This window comes from Onychostruthus taczanowskii, unplaced genomic scaffold (genome assembly GCF_017590055.1).
Source record: "Onychostruthus taczanowskii isolate IOZ18803 unplaced genomic scaffold, ASM1759005v1 scaffold11, whole genome shotgun sequence".
Taxonomy (NCBI): domain Eukaryota; kingdom Metazoa; phylum Chordata; class Aves; order Passeriformes; family Passeridae; genus Onychostruthus; species Onychostruthus taczanowskii.
In genome coordinates this window covers 16782570-16802720 of record NW_024497629.1, presented here as the reverse complement: position 1 = coordinate 16802720, position 20151 = coordinate 16782570, and positions in this window count along the sequence as shown.

Here is a 20151-nt window from a genome sequence, read left to right as displayed (position 1 = left end):
GTGGGTTTTCTGTTTGTTTGGTTTGATTTCTTCTTTTCAAGGGACATATGATCTCATATAATTTTTATATCTCATAGCTGCTGATGTAGATTTAGGGTACAGCAAACCCCTAACTCAGAGTTGGGTCATGAGTTGTGCATCATCCCAAGACAGTAACAAGCATCCACCATCCTGTGATATACAGTTTCTCTGTTCTCCTTTTTTCCACTGAACAGGAACAATCTTCACCAACTCCTCTGAAAATTCAAACTCTGATGACTATCAGAGTCAGAAGGATATCAGAAGGATATTCCCATGGGTTTACTTAGTTCTTGCATCCTGCACTTCTCTCAAGCCTCTGCATGCACTCAACACTGTACCCAAACCCTACTTATGTCACTGTAAAGGAGCTGCCACGACATACTTAGGTCATGTTAGGCTCAGAGAAGAACAGATTTATTCCATTTGACATGTAGGCGCAAGTCTGCTTTAATGTACAAAATTTTGAGAAAAGGAAGACTGTGATTTTGGACAGGTTATTTTCCCAGATCTATTCAAAACTATTTTCAGACTTCTTTAAGTTAGGTATCTAAAAAAATTATTTTTCCTGGAGAATAAAACACCCAGACTTTTGTCTCAGGAAAAAGACTACCATCTGATCATGTTGTGTAAGAAATGTGTATATTTCTCTTTGATAGATATCATACCAGAAAAAGCCAACACAAATAGCTAATGGCTTATCGAATTGGTGCATTATTCTTTGAGGAAGTGCTTTTCCTGGCTACTGCAGGAGGTGAGCTACCCTTGCAGATAAATCGATGACATAATTGATTTGGCAAATCTCATTTTCCAGCCAGTCAACACTTTGTAGTCTTCTGTCATAACATCTGAGAAAATCTCTGCCTTAAAATACTGGTCTCCACTGGAAAGTCACTGAGGTACTTGTTTTCAAAAAATACCGTGACTGTTTGAAAATTACCTTGACTGTCTTTCAGGAATATACTCTAGAATCAAGTCCTAGGGAATATGAACTATAAGTGGGTTTTGTCTTTCATTGCACACTTCCATGTTGAAAGTACAACATAGACTAATAGGCACAGAGGACGGCTGTGTTAGATGCACTCTTATATTTTTCCTGTGTTTGTAGCTTTTTCATGTAATTTGGAAATGTCTCAACCCCAGGTGTAAGCCTGAAGGCAAGATCCAATTGTTGACATCTGTTGGGGAACAGAGAGAGGGGTAATCTATAGGTTTTGAGAACTTCAGGTAGAGAAGCATGCCCCTGAGGGAAGGGGTGTGCTGCCAGCTCTCATTGGCATACATAGAGGGATGCCTTCGGCATCATATGTCATCTGCATGCACGTGAGCTTACACTTTGGGCCATTGTGTCTTGGAAAAGAAAATTTTGCCATAAAGTTGAGATGAGCACAACTTTTTTATTCCTGGCTTAAAATGGATGGACAATAAAGCCATGTACAGGATTTTTAGGATGAGAGGTCTGCCAAGTTTTTGAGGCAGGAATCCTAAACAAAGGCTGACTTGCTGCAGAGCTTCTTGTGAAATGTAGCCAGAAGAGTCAAGAGAGGACAGGAAGCATGCCTTCATATGGCTCACAACAGTAACCAAGGGCAAGGGGCAAAACAAACAGCTGTTGAGGCTGAGGTCCCCAAAGCAGCCTTGGACAGGAGCTCTGGTGCAAAGCATTTGGATCATGCTGCTAATAGAGTCCCAGGAAACTATACATCACTTAGGAACAATAGCAGATGACTCTGAAACAGTTGGATTTCTCTGAGGCTGGGCAAAAACCTGCGAGTGGTGAATAGCCCAGAAAGGAGAGGGGCACTCTGCCAAGATACTGACAAGCTGTAGGAAGAGGACAGGCTGATAATGAACAAAGCCCAGAAACGCCGACGTTCCATTCTTTCACCTACTGAGGTTTTCTAAATTACCTTAATATATTTCTCTCATCTTTCCCCGCTTCACAAGACTACAATTCTTCGGGTCCTTTTTAACTCAGGTGAGGAATTCTTGCTCTTTAGCATGTTCAGGTGACAGGATATATTTTCTCAGGCTCCTGTGGAAAGCAGGTGGTGGCATTTAGCTACTTTTTAGGAGCACAGGGTGTTGGTCCTTGTCCTTTTTAACTCCTTGCAGAAAGATCCTAACACATTCAATTTGAAACTCTCATGGAAATATTGTGAAAAACCCCTCTCAAATTAGTGTTTACCAAAATTCTGTGTGAAACTATCTAGCCCAATGTCTGTATTTTGATGAGTTTCTATATGCAGGACAGAACTTCCTTTTTTATTCAAGCCCTCAGGTTCTAGAAAATGCAAAATCTGACTTTTTAAGATAGGTGTTGATCTTGCTAAAATTAAAAGTGTGGATTTATTAGTGAGATTAATCCAAAGTCATATAATAGCAGAGAAATGGTTCACAATAATAAGATGAACACTAACAATCAATCAGTTGAGCTCCAAGCCATGTGCTGAGATCAAATGGTGGTATTCACTAAAGTTCTGCTCTATGTCAGGGAAAAAGTAGCAGCCCAATGTGTTGCATTTAAGAAGTATATTTTTGTGTAGCACAGAATGACATCAAATTGTACTTGTCAGTAGACTGAGATTCTGATATAACTTAAATCATGATATCCAAATGGCCAAGTTCTGAGCTGCAAGGAACACCTGCCAACATAACTAATAGTGAGGACAAAAAGCCTTTGGTAGCAAGTCCCTTGAGAAGGAGATAATAATACATGTGCCCTGTTCAATAAGCTCTTAGCCTGAGGTATTTCCACTACGCAAAGAAAAGAAAGCTTACTTTTAATTTTTTATGCTGCCCCCCTTTATCTTGATACGTTTGTTCCGTTTTCCTCAAAGAGGTTCTCAATTAGTTTAACAGAAGTTTTCTTTTCTAAAACCATATCCAGTTCTGTGTGTAAGCCTTTGATGGGAGCTTCCACATAAAGAGAGATTAAAGAAGTGAGGGCTAATTATTATGGAAAGAATAAGTGCAAGAGAGGATATAACAAAACCGGCGCATATAATAGTTCCTACTGTGGAGATGGTCAGACAGGATCTCTTGATTATCCTTAACCAAAGCTAAAGAAAGAAACACACCATAAATTAAAAAAACAAGATACCATTATACACGCACACACCCACACCCACACACCCACACCCACACACCCACACATACACACACACATTTTTTATAGGAGAAATCTCACCTTGTGTGATACATGGCTACAAAAATTTACTTGTACAGTAAAGAAAGTTTACTGTTGAAAATAAAGTATATAGTCTCAGGACAGTACATTCTAGATCATTTTGTTTCCAAATGGAAATCTTGTATGGAGAAGGGCCAAAAGGCGAAAGTAATTGTGGATTGAGACTTGCGGGACTGCAGAGAGCAGCCAGATCCACAGGCTTTCTCTTCCTCCTTCATGTCTTCTACTCTAAATATTATCCATTACTGATGTATTTTTTAGAGACAGAAAAAATACTGACTGCAATCACAGGCACAGAGCAAGCTCCAGCTGGACTAGCAGCTTTTCACTGGATGTTGCTGCTGCTTCGAATCAGAGGAGCCATTTCTAAGGTTGAGCTGAACCTGCCAGTTCTTTGGATGTAGTTAAAGAATTTGTGTTGCTGCCACATAGTTGGACAGACAAATGAACATCTATCATGTGAAAAAATGTGCCAGTCTTCTCCACTGATATCACAACTTCCTGTCATGTGATGGAAAGAGCATGAGCATTGAATCAGCACCTGTTTGCATACAAAAATATGGGAGAGGAAGTACCAGAGACAATCAAAACACAGAGGTTCTTCCATATCTGACAGACGCAAGTTCAACCAAAAGATGAAGATGTACAAGCAAGTTGCATTCTTAATCTTTTATAGATACATTAATTGTCACATAAAGAAATGTTATCATGTTGAGAAGGATATACTGGGTCATAGGGATGGAAGGCAATAGAGAAAAAGTTTACAAACTGGATGCTTTTTTCTGTGTGCACAATCAAAACACAGAGGTTCTTCCATATCTGACAGACGCAAGTTCAACCAAAAGATGAAGATGTACAAGCAAGTTGCATTCTTAATCTTTTATAGATACATTAATTGTCACATAAAGAAATGTTATCATGTTGAGAAGGATATACTGGGTCATAGGGATGGAAGGCAATAGAGAAAAAGTTACAAACTGGATGTGTGATAGAGCTTATGAAATAACTATTAAGAGGCTTTTTAAGAATGGGCCAAGCAAATCTTGAGGGAAATTATAAAAGTTATATTTTTGTGCATCATAAAAGCAGATAAAGGATTTTTCAGGGTTTTTGTCTATTAATTCAGCCCAGAAGACCATCTCTGCATTAAAGTATCTATCAGTTGACTATAATTTATAGTAAATATGTTGTGAAACTTCTAGTTTTGGCTGTTCTCTGTATTAATGATATGGGGATCAAGATGACTTTCAGATGTGCAGGACACACTGTGCTTAATAAAAAATGCGATGTACATAAACCCCTCACCTGGCTGAGGCCCAGCAAAGAAAGTTCACTTGGTACAGCAATCACAGACAGACTTGCCAGCTCTCTTCTAGACGTGTTTTTCTGGCTTTGGCAAGACACTAAGTTCAGGTGTGTCTGCATCTGTCACTGTTGACCTATTGTACAGTATAAAAGCTATGCAAACAAATTATACTGTGTATCCTCAGTTGCTTGCCATGTTCTCTCAACAGCACTACTGTTTGTTGAATGTCAACTATCAGAAGTCCTCTGGCTTACTGCCACAGAGTATGGCCTTTTTTTCTGAAGACTGAGGATTTTTTTGCCTTGTCTACATAAAAAAATTGGTCAGCACAGCATTCTTATGTTATTCATTTTGTGGGGTAGGGATGGAGAAGAAGACACAGAGAATGGGATTGGATGGGACATCCCATTCCGAAGCAGGATTGAGGAAGGATCACAGAAATTCACTGTAATAATGGAAAAAATATACTCTTATAGACATCCTATTATAACTTTCTTAGAAAAACTATACTGGAAAAAAAGTTATGCCATTGTAGCTATAGGGCTGTTATGATATTATTGCTGTACTGTAACTGTAGATATGAATAAACCTTTTAACATCCTTCTTGTTCATGGGGTTGTATTCACTGAAGAACAAAAGCATCTCACTCAAGGTAACATGCTGACTGATGGCACAGGAGTAGCATGAGTGACTGATAGATTGAACCCAGAAGTTTAATTATAAGTTACAGTTTATTCGTGTTATGTAGTTACATATGTGTAGCTACTCTTTACTCATTGTTGATTGGGATGGAGTATCTGCGGAACCATTTCTCTTCTCTTCTCTTCTCTTCTCTTCTCTTCTCTTCTCTTCTCTTCTCTTCTCTTCTCTTCTCTTCTCTTCTCTTCTCTTCTCTCCTCTTCTCTCCTTTCTCCTCTTCTCTTTTCTCTTCTCTTCAAAATAATCTGTATCTACACTGTTATCAATACAGTATCTGAGTTAAAAAAAGCATTAAATATTCCTGTGACATTAAAAAAATTAAAAAATTATTTATATGCATGATCCTTGCACTTCAGAGTTCATGCCAAAGTATTTCCATCCCATTAGGTGAAGTTACATGCTGTCCCCTTGCTTGTAATTGGTACATAGAACATTAAACAGCCAGCCACAAATAGCAGATCTCTCTTAAAAAATGTGTTTTAACTGTGGATATACATACAGAAGAAACTCATAGGTGCAGGTAGAAATAAACAATTTTGATGTGCCCTATGTGTGCAGGTGCCACTGCAATGGGACTATATGGGTAAGAAGATGAAGTTTTGTGCTGATGTGTTCTGATGATAACTTCACAAAACAAGGAAAATTGGAGAAGTAATAATAATACCATTAAATTTAGAGTTTATGGGGAAGAAGGCTATGAATGTTCCTGAAATAAATCCTTGATCTGCAATTTTAGCAGCCATCTTCATCTACATGTCTAGACATCTGCAATAGAAGCATAAAGATCCTTGGGTCATAATGCCCAATGATATATTGCAATTTCTATCATGTAGTCATATCTGCCTAACCATAATGAGCTCTATTTAAGACCAAAAAAAGCATAGATCTTTGCTCAATATTTCTCTTAGGATATTCTTACAAAATCTCATTCTTCTAGTGTAACAAATTATCATAAATTGTAGGCTAAACTGAGTCACATCTAGGTTTTGTTCATTTGTTCTTGTGTCAGCATTGCCCTTTACCATAAAATGTTGTTTCGCTTGTTTTAGGCAATGGCTTTTTTTTCTGTTGAGCTTCCTTCTCTTCTGTTTATTCTCCTGATATATTTTTAGGAAACAATAATTTCTTCACCCAGTCTTGGTTTTGCTGGTTTTCCCTGCTAGGCTGAAGAACTTTGTTTTCTTTTTTTACTCATGCAAAATACGTTCTATATCATATGCACCCTTTCTCATCCCTTTAGAATTAACTTTATTAACTTTTGGTGACAATATGCAGGATTTCAGACCAAGCCTTATGAGTATTAATAGCATTAATAGTCATCTGACCACAGTTTTTGTCAGCAGACAGGAGGCTGAGGACTGTGATCTGAGCCTTTTTATTGTCAGAGTGACCCAGACTGCCATAGTAAATGGCTTTGATCCAAATCAACAACAAAAATATATTGCAGTCATTCAAATAGCATTTGATATTGTAGCTTAAAAGAATTTCTGTGCATAACAGTGAAAAGTAATCTTTATTAACCTGTTTTCCTTTTCAGGTACTTGTATACAAATGAGTTTTCTGAGTAAACAGTGCATGATTTATCAGACATAATTCACCACCTCCAAAGAAGAGTTTTCTCTTTGTTTTTACCCTTATCTAACTTCCTCTCTGTGGTGAAGGAATTCCACCCTCTCTCATCTGTCTAACAAGTACACACTTACTGTATTTACTTTGCCTTACTTTTCAGAAAGCTGCATAAAAGTGAGACCAAAAGAAGAGGAGATGAGAGGACCCGCAGGTGGGTGATATGCCCAGTAGCAGGCATAAGCAACAAAGGAAGAAAACATGGGTAAGAAAAGTTGATGAATGCAAGGAATCCTTTTGTTTCCTCCGTTCTCCCTATGAAACAAGATGTACTCTCCTCAGACTTTTGTAATGCTGTCTTTTCTGAGGGCCCAAAGTGTACTAGCACTTGAATAGAGTTGATGTAGAGATCCTGAAATGACAGAACATCAGTGTGAAATAGCAACAGCAGTCACTGTAATTATTACTAGTATCAGTTAACTAGGGCCTATTAATTAGTATATTAGAGGTGTAATACATTGATGATTATTTTTTCTTTGTTTGCAACATGTCACAAGTCTTGTCTGTGGCTATTGTTCACCAGCATGTATTTTCTCTCTCCTGTTCTCCTTGTACACAGTATCTTCTCTCATGCATTAAATTCTGCTGCACCACTGCACTTAAAACAGCCTTTTGCCAAGTGATCCATCCCAGATGATTCATCTGACTTTTCCATTAGTGCAGTTTCTCCCTGTTCTTGCCCATTGAATGTAGTGGAAACTGGTCACAGAGTATATGTTCTTTTCAGTAGGCATCCTAAACTCATCTGGGCTTTAAAGGACATTGTTCCCAGAATATTGTAAACTTAGCTGCCATTATGTTGCACAGGAGAAAAAATAATTATTAAACTTAGCTGCCATTATGTTGCACAGGAGAAAAAAAAAATATTTTCCTATCTTTTTTTTTTTTTTTTTTTTTTTTTACTATTGTTAGCAGTGACTGTAAATCTATTTAAAAGGACTCTGTACAATATTTTTTGGTACTAAATGAATCCCTCAGATTCATGCCAGCCAAATCAGATGCTGGTATTTGCTCCTTCCATATGATCAGCAGTACTTCAGGATTGCCAAGAGACCAAATTTCTCTTTGGAATACCAATTTAACATTTTGCTTTCTCCTTTTTGCCCTTCCTCTCCAGGTATCCCTTTGCCATAACAATCAAATACTAGGAATAATTTACTCTACAAAAGAATGGAGGGAAACATTTTCAGGCATGACACTACACTGTAGTATTTTTAGTAGGAAAGAATACTTAATATGAATTGCTAGAAATCACACCCAGGGTCTGGACAAAAGCAGAGTGTTAACAATGCTTGTATCTCTAATTTGTTCTCAAGAGGCTTTTTGCCAAAATGCCTAGTAGTTGTAAGTTTCTTTTCTTGATATTACATATTATCATGTAATGAATTTTATTTTGAATGGTATTTTTTGTGGTTTTTTTTTTCAGTAGATTAGACTCTCTAATTCAGTAATTAGATTCTCTAATTCAGAAGTCTTATTTCTTTCATATTCCATACATATTCTCAAATTCGTTGTTTCGTGGAGGATTCAGCATTCTGAGCTACTCCTAGACCCCTAAATATAAACCAAATACACCCCACCACATCTGACAGATAGAATTTTCTGGTTGCAGATACAGCTATTAAGCATATATCTATCAAGTGAATTGCCAAAGGTCGTACAGATAGTCTACAGCAGGGTCAGGTCTCTTGAGTCCTTATCCAGTCATTTTACCAGAAGAAGTACACTTCCTCTGAGCATTTCTGGCACAGCCTGTTATTATCAGGAAGATGAAGAATGGATAAATATTACCTGTGGATGTCAAAGAATTAACTTTTCTTTTAACTTGACAAAATAATTTAGCTCTTACTATTAGTGTAAAAGATCATTAATGAAATACATGAAGTGACATTGTTGCCTAACCTAGATACAGAAGAATTATTCTTATATCAGTGAAATATTGTTAAAATTTATGAAAGATATAATTATTTGATATGGAAGGATAGTCACATTTTCCAAAATAAATTCAATTTTAACTGGCACTAAGATTGACACGTTTAAATACAGGAGGAAATATTTTAGAAAAAAGACAAGGGAGTATAGTCTAATAGTACAGTGCCTTTAGCAAACTGGACTATGCAGTTGCTACTGGTGGCTTCAGTATTGCATGCTAAATCATTCTTGAATATACAGTACCAAGGTTTTTCACTTAACACCCTGATTTTCTTGTAGTTCTGTTTCTCAAACAATGTAAGATATAATGTTTGCCTTTTAAGGGTGACATCTAAATGAAAAAGTCCCTGGACAGCTTGAAGAGGTATAGCCTAACCATCTAATTGTGAGTTGGGTCTGTTTTGTTTGTTAGTTTTGTTGTTTTTGATTATTGTTGTTTATTTATAATCCTGCTTCAAACTAAATCTCATGCTTTTCTTTGTGTGCTTATGTGAGTAGATTAAAGAGTGTGTTACTGGAGCTAACTCTGCTGAAAAAAGCTATTCTGATGAAAGTCACAAAGCGTTTCTGCTTACTTTATTACTATTTAATTTTCACTAAAGAGAAAATTGAAATATTTGAGGCAGGGAACCCTGTGTACCCCAACTTCTTTGTAGTTGAAAGAAACATAATGAAATCCAAGACTTGCACCTAGAAAGAATTTACATACTTCCTTTTCAATGACCATACTTCCTTAACTGTAGATAAGGATTTGCCAAACATTTGCTTTCCCTTTTTCATCGACTTGACCTGTGTATTTCACAGGCTTTGTGAAATACATAAAAGTCACAAAAGCCAATATATGTAGTTCATTAGGGCTCCACCCAGAGCTCAGTGGGGCAGAGGAAGGGCAAACAAGAGAGAACACAGTTTTTACCTGCATTTTATAAGATTACTTAATTCTTTAGAACTTAAATGGACAGGAGGTATCAGACAGTAGAGATGCACCTGATTAGAAAAGTCATTGTAAGTCTCAGTGGCTGGAAGCAGAAGGTAGACTAATTCAAACATGGGAAAGAGCCCATCTGTCTGGGTATGAAAGTAATTAACCACTAGAATAACTTAATTTATAACAGAGAACTTATGGTAGGTTCTTTATTATTAGAAGGGTTTGCATCAGGTCTGTCTCTTTTTCAAAAGATTAACTCTCCAACAGTACTGGAGGTTTCTGTCTTAGTTCAGAAACTGTAAAGTGGAATTATATGGTCTTCTTGCTCAGACAGCAAAATGAAATAATCTGCCTCTAAAACTATAAATCTATTAAATTTTAGAAGTCGTTCACTGTGGAAAAATTTCCTTATGTCATGTGTTGGAAACTGAGGTGTGGAGGGAAGATATTTGTTAAGTTTATAAAGTTCTGGTGTGGCAAACGGCATTTCTTTGTGGTGAAAGCAGTGTACTTACACCAGAAGAAAGCATCCCTCAAAGCCATTCAGTTTCTGCAAGCAAGGTCATCCAGATGTATTGCATCTGCATAACTCTGACCACTCTTCATCCAGCACACCAGGGTTGTTCTGGACTTAGGCAGAATGCTGTCTGGTGAGCATATTTATAGTTTGAAAATCTGCCTTATAAATCCTATAAATGCACAACTACTTGTTGGAGAATTCAGACTTCTTAACATAAAATAAAATTTTAAAAACCTTATCACTAAGTAGGTTGTAAAAACAGTTTCAATGCCATGAAATCAAAAAGAGGTGAAGCCTGGTTTTTGAAGTTCTTTGGATACTGGCTTGTTTGCAGGGACAAATGAGGCAACTTGCGTGGAACTGAGATATTAATCGATCTTAGTGAAAACCAGGGGTACACACAAAGGGTATTTAACTGTATCATCTTTTGCTCTACATCTGGAAATGCTGCATTATAATCCAGGAGCAAAAGGTGGTCTACATCACTTCAAAATGTTTAGTGGCTAGTTAGAGCTTTTTCACATGAGAAATCCTAGTGTTAATGTATATAATTATACAGCTAAACATGGAGTTCCTGACAAATTAGTCAAACAGTAAATCTTTTCTTCAGCACCACCTGCAAATTTGCATAGGGAATTTTATTTCTGCTTACAAATAGGATCAGTAGAGGGGACATCATGTTCATGGTGAGAAATATTCAGATTATATTTTTTTCATATTTCTGATTAAAATTTACTACATTGTATAGTTGCTCCAAGTAAATGCTCTGGAAAAAATAGCTAGCTGAGAATATGTAAACAGAGATCTTCCCTAGTAGTCTTTGTAGATTTGACATTTAATTTTTGGACACTTCTAGAGCACTGTGTCTACTACAGTCTTTCAAATACTCAGTTGATACAATTTTCTGAAAATATTTCAGTGTGTAACTAGTAAAGTGTCATATCAGTATGTTTTCATTTATTTTTTAAAGTACACATATTTTTCTTAAAATATTTTTCTCATATAATCTGAAAATAACAAACATTAATAAAAAAATTGAATATTTAGCTGATGATGTAATGTAAATATTGTTAAAGGCCATGAGTTTTAGTCATTGTAGAAAAGGATAACTTGAACAGAACTAAAATGACTGGTTTCACTTTGTCTTCATAGAGAATGAAATGGATGTTGATCACGGTTCCAACATCAACAACACACAGAACACATGGACAATATTTTTTCTACCATCTTTCAATTTAAGTGTATTGTTTTGGAAATTCATTAGAATCTGGGCTGATTAATGGCCAGCTTAAGTTAATCTTTTTAAAGAACTAGACTGATGCTCAGTTTCTTTCAGAAGTTTAGGCATTGTGGTGCATATCCCTTAGGCACCTGTGTTTGAGTGATGGTAGCATTGGTCCTGAGGGCTTAGGGTACATGAGCTGCGAGATTTGGTTTGTGCTAAGGGGCAACAAATCATAAAACTTTTCCTAAGGAGTTATGACAGAGGCTGGGTGCTGCCATTTATTCTACTTATGTCTAATAATAAACAAGGGAAATGCAGGAATACATGAATATAATGTAATGTTAGCCACAGTAAACAGACTGATTAATTGCTAATGATGACCCTTACCAGGGTGGTTAAGGTCATATTCTTAGAAATAAAAATACTTGAATATATTTTTAAGCTTATACATGACCATCTTTTTTCTGTCTTAATTAGACTGTGAATGAATCTAGATTTGAAGTTTTTATGTATTGTAGATTAGGTAGGGAGAATGACGAGTTTGAGAAGGTATTCCCGAAGTCCAACAGGCACGTCTTAACAATGGCCTAATTAACTAAATGAATTCTTGATTTGGCCTTCTGTCCCCAGGTGTTCCTTTCATTATTCATCAGCTCCCTTTAAAAGTAAATTTTTTTACTTGTTAGGGTTTTTGATGCTCCTTCAGTGTTCTGTAATTTGCCAGAAAGTATGATCTGAAGGTTACTGGCTAGAAAGATAAAAAGGCTAAGTGCAGCCAAGTAAGTCTTATTTTATGTTAAAAAAGTATATGCAAGCTCTCATTTTTTTGATACTCAGTAGAAACAGAACAGTGGGATATACCTTCTCTCACATATCTCCAAGGCACTTTCTCAGTGAGAAGTTTACCTGCAAAGCTTTCTCTCCATTTCAGTTTCACACAGCAGGTTCTTCTCTCACTCCAAACTGAATTCACTGTATTTTCTGAAGATTCCTGGACTGTTCCTAGTACACACAAATTCTGAAAAGTCCATCAAGAAAATAGGAAATAAAGCCTCTTCAATCTGCCTGGTTTCTGACCAGCCATATATATACAGCCCATATTTGGAAAATAGCTTCCGTTTGAAAGCTTGGAACAGTGAAATATTCTGAATGAACGGCAGCCAGCAGTTTCAGGGATAAGGCACCTGGGACAGGGCAGCCCTGGTTTTGTGTATATACTAGGAAATGAGATGCTAGAAAGCAGTGCCATGGAAAGGAGCCTGGAGGCCCTGATCAGTGACAAGCTGAGTGTGAGTCAACAGTGCCCCGGCAGCCAGGAGGGCCAGCCCTGTCCTGAGGGCATCAGGGACAGCATGGCCAGCTGGGCAAGGGAGGGGACTGTCCTGCTCTGCTCTGCTCTGGGACGGACTCACCTCGAGTGCTGGGGGGCAATTTTGGGTGCCACAATATAAAAAAGACATTAAACTATTAGAGTGTCCAAAGAAGGTCAACAAAGATGGTGAAGGGCCTTGAGGGGAAGCCATATGAGGAGCAGCTGAGGTCACTCGTTCTGTTCAGCCTGGACGAGACTGAAGGGAGAGCTCACTGCAGTTACAGCTTCTTGTGAGGGGAGGAGGAGGGGCAGGCCCTGATCTTTGCTCTGTGGTGATCAGTGACAGGACCCGAAGGAATGGCCTGAAGTTGTGCCAGGGGAGGTGTAGGTTGGATATCAGAAGTTTCTTCACCCACAGGATGGCTGGGAGCTGAGCAGGCTCTGCAGGGCAGTGCTCAGGACACCAAGCCTGACAGAATTCAAGTATTTGGACAACACTCTCATGGTGTGACTCTTGGGGCTGTCCTTTGGAATGTCAGGAGTTGGACTTGATAATCCTGCTGAGTCCCTCCCATCTCAGCATATTTTGTGATTCTAAGACCTCCATTTCAGCTTGACCCACCTTTTCAACAGAATGCAATACAGTGACTGTCATTACAGGCCATCTAAACCAGAAAGTCAACCAAATGCTTTTTAGAATTTTACAGAATACATATGGTACTAACTTGTACAAGTAGTACCATATGTATTCTGTAAAATTCTATATTGCAGAATACATATGGTACAAATCAAACTTTCATAACAATGCCTTTTCTTCTGACAGGAAATTTTCACATTTGCTACAAAAATTGTTTGGATAAACACTGAAATTTCCATGCAAACTTTGGCCTTTTTGATTGTGTTTTTTCGGTTTTTTTTCCCCTCTCTTTTTACTCTGGAAATTGTTTGTGTTTCTGTTTGGAAATCTGAGTCAGAGATTGTTGTTTTAGTACAACTGGAGAATTGTTTTACTGCTGCAGCCATTCTATTCTCAGCTGGTTCAGTTAAATCCCTAATCTCATATCACCCTGCTATTTCCTTCTGTGATCTTCAGGAATTTGGCTTAATTTTTGCACCTAGATGTATTCTACATACCATGCATTTTATTTACATCTGTACCACATAAATCACCTCTGAAGCTTTTTTCAGGTCAGGATTCTGATTTATTTCCAGGACTGGGAAACATTTAAACATTTCCCACAAAAACTTATATCCCTTTAATGGTAGTTGCTCTCAACTTTCTTCTGACTAAAGAATATGAGTTTTCAATTTTGCATTGCAATGTTTCTGCACAATCCTTTGTTCCTCTTCAACAACTCCATAGAAGAGGTTTCCTGAGGTCCCTGTTGCACACTGACACATGAGGTGTGCCAGGATGACATTTTGTACTCTCTCATTGGTTGCTTTTCCATAAGCTGTCAAAAGAAATGTGATATACTGATTCCAATGCCTTTGATACTGTTCTAAAATGATGGCCAGCTGAGCCCTTCAAATCTAATTGAATTTTGCATCCATCTCATTTTACCATTGGTGCTCAGGGCATGAGAAAATTATCTGGATTCCCAGAATCTTCCAGGGCAGCTGAAATATTTTGGGTTAGAATTGCCCCCTTCACTGATATACAGTCCCTAGGAATTAAAAAAAATCCATTCAGTCATTAGCAGAGCTGGATGGAAAATACTAGGTGATTTTGGTGAAAAAGCTACATCATTAAAATTTGGTCTTTTTTTTTTTTTTTCCCCAAATGGGAATGAATAAAAATAAAATAAAACAGGTGGGTGGGAAAGATTGATGGGATTTCAGGATCTGAATCTTTCAAGAAGTGAGTGAGCCAGAAGGGAATTTTTTGGCTTTCTAGAGGCCCTTATGGAAGGTTTTTTGTTAACTGACAGAATTAGCATTGACTGAAGCTTGCCAGCACAGCTGCAAAAAGACAGGTCTGGGAGCCATTCAACCTTTCTAAACCCAGGGGAATAAAGACATGACTGCACTGTGCAGTAAAGTAAAAAACTTGGTTGCCAACCTGCCTCATCACAGATTTGCCATGTGGCCTCAGTGTAGGACCATGCCCACAGCACCACGTTCAGCTGTGCCAGGGTACCCCAGTGCACACAGACAAACCATGTGCCATCACCATCCAAGCATAAGGAGTCATTCCCCAATGTAGGTATCACCAAACCTGCAAGGTACCAAGGGCTTAGAAAGTTTCTGACTTTCACTGACAGGAATTGGAAGTTAAAACATTAGTGCTGATGATAAAATGCATTGCTTCCTGTGGATGCATATTTAGTAATATGATTTTGGAAGGATAACTCATATTTAATACCTTGAGTTATAAAAAAATAATGGTTTCCTGAAATCACTGACCAGTTAGTAGGCAAGCAAAAGCTGAATGATAAAATTGTTTACAAGGTTACATAAAAGCTAACATTTAAAATTCTATTCATTTCTACTGCCACATGTGATTTTGAACTTATTTGTAAAGCTGTGTAAATAAATGTATTAAAGAGACAGGAAAACTGATGATGTATCCAAAGAAAACTTGAATTTTAACATTGGCTTTTGTAAACTGGGGAAAAAATGGCAAATACTGTATTTTGTAATAGAATAGAGGATATTTTTCTTGGTGTTCAGGAAGAGAACTCGGGAGCCAGTATATGCCTAGTTATAGCTCTGGCATCAATTTTTTCTGCTTTTATCCAATTACAACAACATTTTAAAGTCTGAGTGTTTAAATATAGCTGACATGCTAAGCAACGAGTTCAGTGAGGAGTAAATTCCCTCAGCTTCTTTGGGAATCTGATTTAGGAGGATGAATGTGAATGCTTAGCTTGATAATATTAGGAACAGTGATTGGAAAGTACTGGCCTAATGAGTGCTGTATTTCATTTTACATTCCTGTGAAACAGGACTACTAACATGAATGAAGATTATTCAGTAGTGAGTAAGTCACTCTCAGGCTGGTTGTACATATTATACAAATGCAAAGCATTATTAACAGCCATAACCTCAAAATTTTTTTGTTGGACAGACTCCTTACTTTTGCTGCAAGAATGCAGTCTCATCCTGTGGGATGAGGCCTTTTTCTTACAGGAAAATTATAATATTTTGAAATACGTAACTCACATATGCCATAACTCACTAGTGGTAGCCAATACTTATTTGATACAAAGGGAAATGTCAAGTATATTATTCAATAGCTATTCACCCTCTTCCAAAGACAATAATTAGTGACATAATCAGGTAGAAAATAGCTGCAATGAAGAATTCACTAATAGAGTATGATTAGCTCCCTCAGATAGTTACTGTACTTTTTTGGAATTGCAATCACTCTGTTACTAGCTGCCAAAGAGTGTTTTTGCCAGTGTATTGTCAATGACTACTCTCAAAAGTACCCTTCAGTGGATAGCAAAAAACTGAAAAAGCAATTCTCTCATTGAATAATGATTGCTCTGGATAGACCCCGTAGCACAGTATAATTCAAACACAGAATTGTATGATTTATTTATAGACCCTTGGTTTTAATGACTCACCAGCTATTCCAGTGGTTTGTGGGTTACTTGACATGTTGGGTTTTTTTTAATTGAAAGTTACTGCAAGAAAGAGTAAAGGCCATCCTCTAGTACAAATTCTATGAGATTTTTAGAAACTTGAAATTTAGAAAAGGCTTACTTTTAGATCCTTTAATAATGTTTCTTCTCTCAAGGCAGATATCCTAAAGAGAAAAGTGTGGAACAAAAGGTTGTTATCCAGGTCCCATTGAGACATGCAAAAGGTTTGAAAGGACAGGCTCAGTATTCTTCATTCTTTGTTACTCAGGGAAAGGACATTTCCCAACGGCATGAAGAAGCCAAAGGGATTATATGTAGCATAAAAAACCCCAAGATTTTTGGCAAATTACAGGTACAGTATGTGATAACATTCATCAGACTCATCAGGGAACTGATAGGATCAGGCTTTCCCAGTGAGCAACAAGCAAACAGCAAATTAAATTCTAGCTGCTCTATCTCCTATGGTGTGTCTGTACATTTAAAAAATAAGAACTTACATGTGCCCTTATTCCATTTTATTCTCTGCATTACTCAGTGTAAAGACAGACTTGTTGCACTGGCTCTGTAATCTGTGACATAAATATACACTGTGATGTACCAATCTAGCTCTGACAAACTGTACAGGAAAAAAAGAACTTTGCTAAACATAGGAAAGAAACTGTGAATTATGAGGGACTTGCAGGAATTCAGATAACCTCAAAATCAAATGTAATTTTTCTTTAGTTTTTAATGACTTGAAGGTTCTACTTTCAATCTAGCCATGTAAATTCAGATTTACTAAATCTGAATCAAATTCACAGTTTCTAAGTATCTTATTTCTGTTTGGAATTCTAGTCAGTGTGCCTTCATCTCTCCTAACCTCTGACACAACACAGAGATACATAAATTAAGACCTAAGCTGCCTCATGTTTCTTATTACAAACAACAAAAAACCAGTGGTAACTCCAGAAGCATTACAAATCCTAAATGGACAGAGTTGAGGTAGGGCCAGGAAGATGAGGCTCCAAACCTGAGGACACCAGCACCTCTGAACAGAATGGGCTCCAAGGCTGTGTTGGGCAAGTTATGTATAGAAGAGTAATAGACTGGATTTTATGGGAAAAAAAGAAAAAAAAAAAGAAAAAAGACTCTGCATATTTATATTGTAAAAGGCTGAGCACTCTACCACTGCAAAAAGTGCTGCAAGATTCGATCAGGTGAACAATTAAAAATGCAAGAAATGGTAGGTTATTGACTTGGGATTTTATTCAGAAGTTGAGCCAAATAAGTGGTTTGAATATATTAATTGTTCTATAAGAGGAGTCACTTATGAGCAGAGTGCTTCCTACAAGGCTGACTCAAGCTAAAATAATTTTTTGCTTTCCTGAAAACTAAGGCTGGATTGTTTCTATCTGAAATTGACCTCAAAAAAAAAAATCTTGATTTTAAATGTCTGAAAATTTGATTAATAATTATTTAATACTTCAAATGTGATCTGTTCAATTAGTTTTTCTTCCTTGAATGAATTTGGACTAACTATAAAAATTTCTTTTGTTATGCATTTTTCAAATGTATTTGATAATCAGAGAATGATAGAATGATTTGGTTAATGATCCTGAGAAAATTTTAAAATGTCAAAGAACATCTACTTTTCCACTCTTGAAATGGCTTTTTCACTTCATTTTTCACAGAATAGTTTCTCATTTTTCAGCCATCTTAGCATATCAAAATATTGCAAAGTTAGGAAGGACTCAGAAGTACACAGGACCAGGCACCTGACAAAACATCACCACAGCAGCATTCCGCAAAAACAAAATGAAAGCCCTTTTCCTCCAGAACAGAGACCTGCTACCACATCTCCTTCCACAGTCTGTTAGAGAGTGTGTTTTCATCAGAAGCAGATGCCTATATGAACAAAGCAATTTGAACGCTTTTTAATTTCTTTTCCTTCAAGATTTTCTTTATAATACTGAAGCTTTAGAAATTGCCCCAATCTAATGTAAAATCTGTAGGAATTTATTTCAACTTCTGTAAATCTTCTCTGGGATTTGCAGTGCATTTTGCATTTTTCTTGTGCTCCTGTTGCTAACTGCTTTCTGTTTCTGGCAGAAACCCATCATCTTTTTTGAGTAATTATGCTATCTCTTTACGTGTATGATGATTAGCTTTAGTACATTTACCATCAGTTTCTTTTCCCTGCCCCATGAATCCATAACATTCCTCTCTGTGGTGCCTGATAAAATAAAGACTTAATGTAAAAGCTCCATCATAGATGTAAGGGAAAAGGATTGTTTGCTGTAGGAGTAAAGCAGACAGTCTCAGTACAGCAGTGGCACTGAAAAAAATGTGCAAGCTGTAAATTTTAATGAGGAGCATGTTTTATGGAAAGAAAAGTCTTTGCTTTTTATTTGTAGATGTTAGCTTGCATAGGGCCTTCATTCTGCAATGTAAAACTGACTAAAAGGACCCCTTCTGCAATGAGAAATCAAAATCCGTTCTCTTTTAAGAAGTTTTCTTTTATGTATGGACCACCAAGAAAGAAACTTCCAAACAAGGCTTCTCTGTTCCTGCCGAGGTTTGAATTGAAATCTCTCCTCACATTTCCTGAACTGCAGGTGAGATATCAGCCTCTCACTCTGTCGGCCTTAGAGATCAGCATGGAACTGGCTTAAGGTGGCTTGATATAGATTTGCTATTTGCAAATTAAAATCCTTCATCTCTGAAAAGAATCCAAAATAGAATACAGTTCTTTATTAACTGTGGCCCTAAAGTTTTTAATGGCCCTTACCTCAGAGGATCTTTCAAGAGTTGTCTTTTCAGACCTATTATACAGCCCTAATTATTTTAGGTGTTACAGCACATATGTGAAACTATTGGGGTAGCTCATGCAAACTTAGGATCTTAGGGCTAAGAAAATTTATGGCCAGATATGTAAGACCTATGAGGCTTTTTTTCCCCCAAGAAGATAGATTAGAAGGAATAACTTGAGGAATGAGCAGCAAATTTTTTACCACGATCAGATGGAGGGGCTAGATCACGGACTATCTTAAAGCATTTTACATTGTTGGCAGTTTGACCACATTTATCTGCCCCTGACCTATGCACTTCAGTCTGCAGAAGTCAAGACCTTTCCTGAAATGTAAAACAATTAGATGAAACACCTGCCCCAGAAGGAAATTTTGCAAGTAGCATTTCTTCAAAATTTTCATTTCCTATTTTTCAAACCCAATTCCTTTATTAATTTTATAATTTTCTATTTTTATTCAGGATTTGCATGTTTTCTATTTACTATTGTAGGACATGAATTTGCCATGTTATATCCTCATGACCAACAAGTTGTTAAATAATTCTTGTTGTCTGTTACCATGAAAGGCTAATCTCTTTGGGGTGGCTTTTTTGAACTCCTGCTTTCCCAGCTAATGTCTGGAGGTCACTATCATTCATCTGTAGGCTTTGCACTTTAAAAAATTATAGACTTTGATAAGACAGGGGCTGCTCTCTGATTGTTTCCAGTGGGTGATTCTTTCTGACAGGGCATTCCCTTGACAGTGAAAGTCTGCTAGAACATTTCAGATCAAAATAACTTCTAATACTTTAAAATTTTCTAGAACTTGAACAAGGTATGAACATTGGGAATGAGGTTCTGTTTTTATCATAGTGAAGACCTTAGAGGACAAAAACATTGATGCTACAGCATGACTCTACTAAGAATAAGATATTGGCCCATTGAACTTTGAATTCAAACAAGCTAAAGCAGAGATAAGAGAGAAAATCAAGTTCCATCTTTCTTTCCATAATCAGGAAAATAAAAAAGAAATTGGGTCCT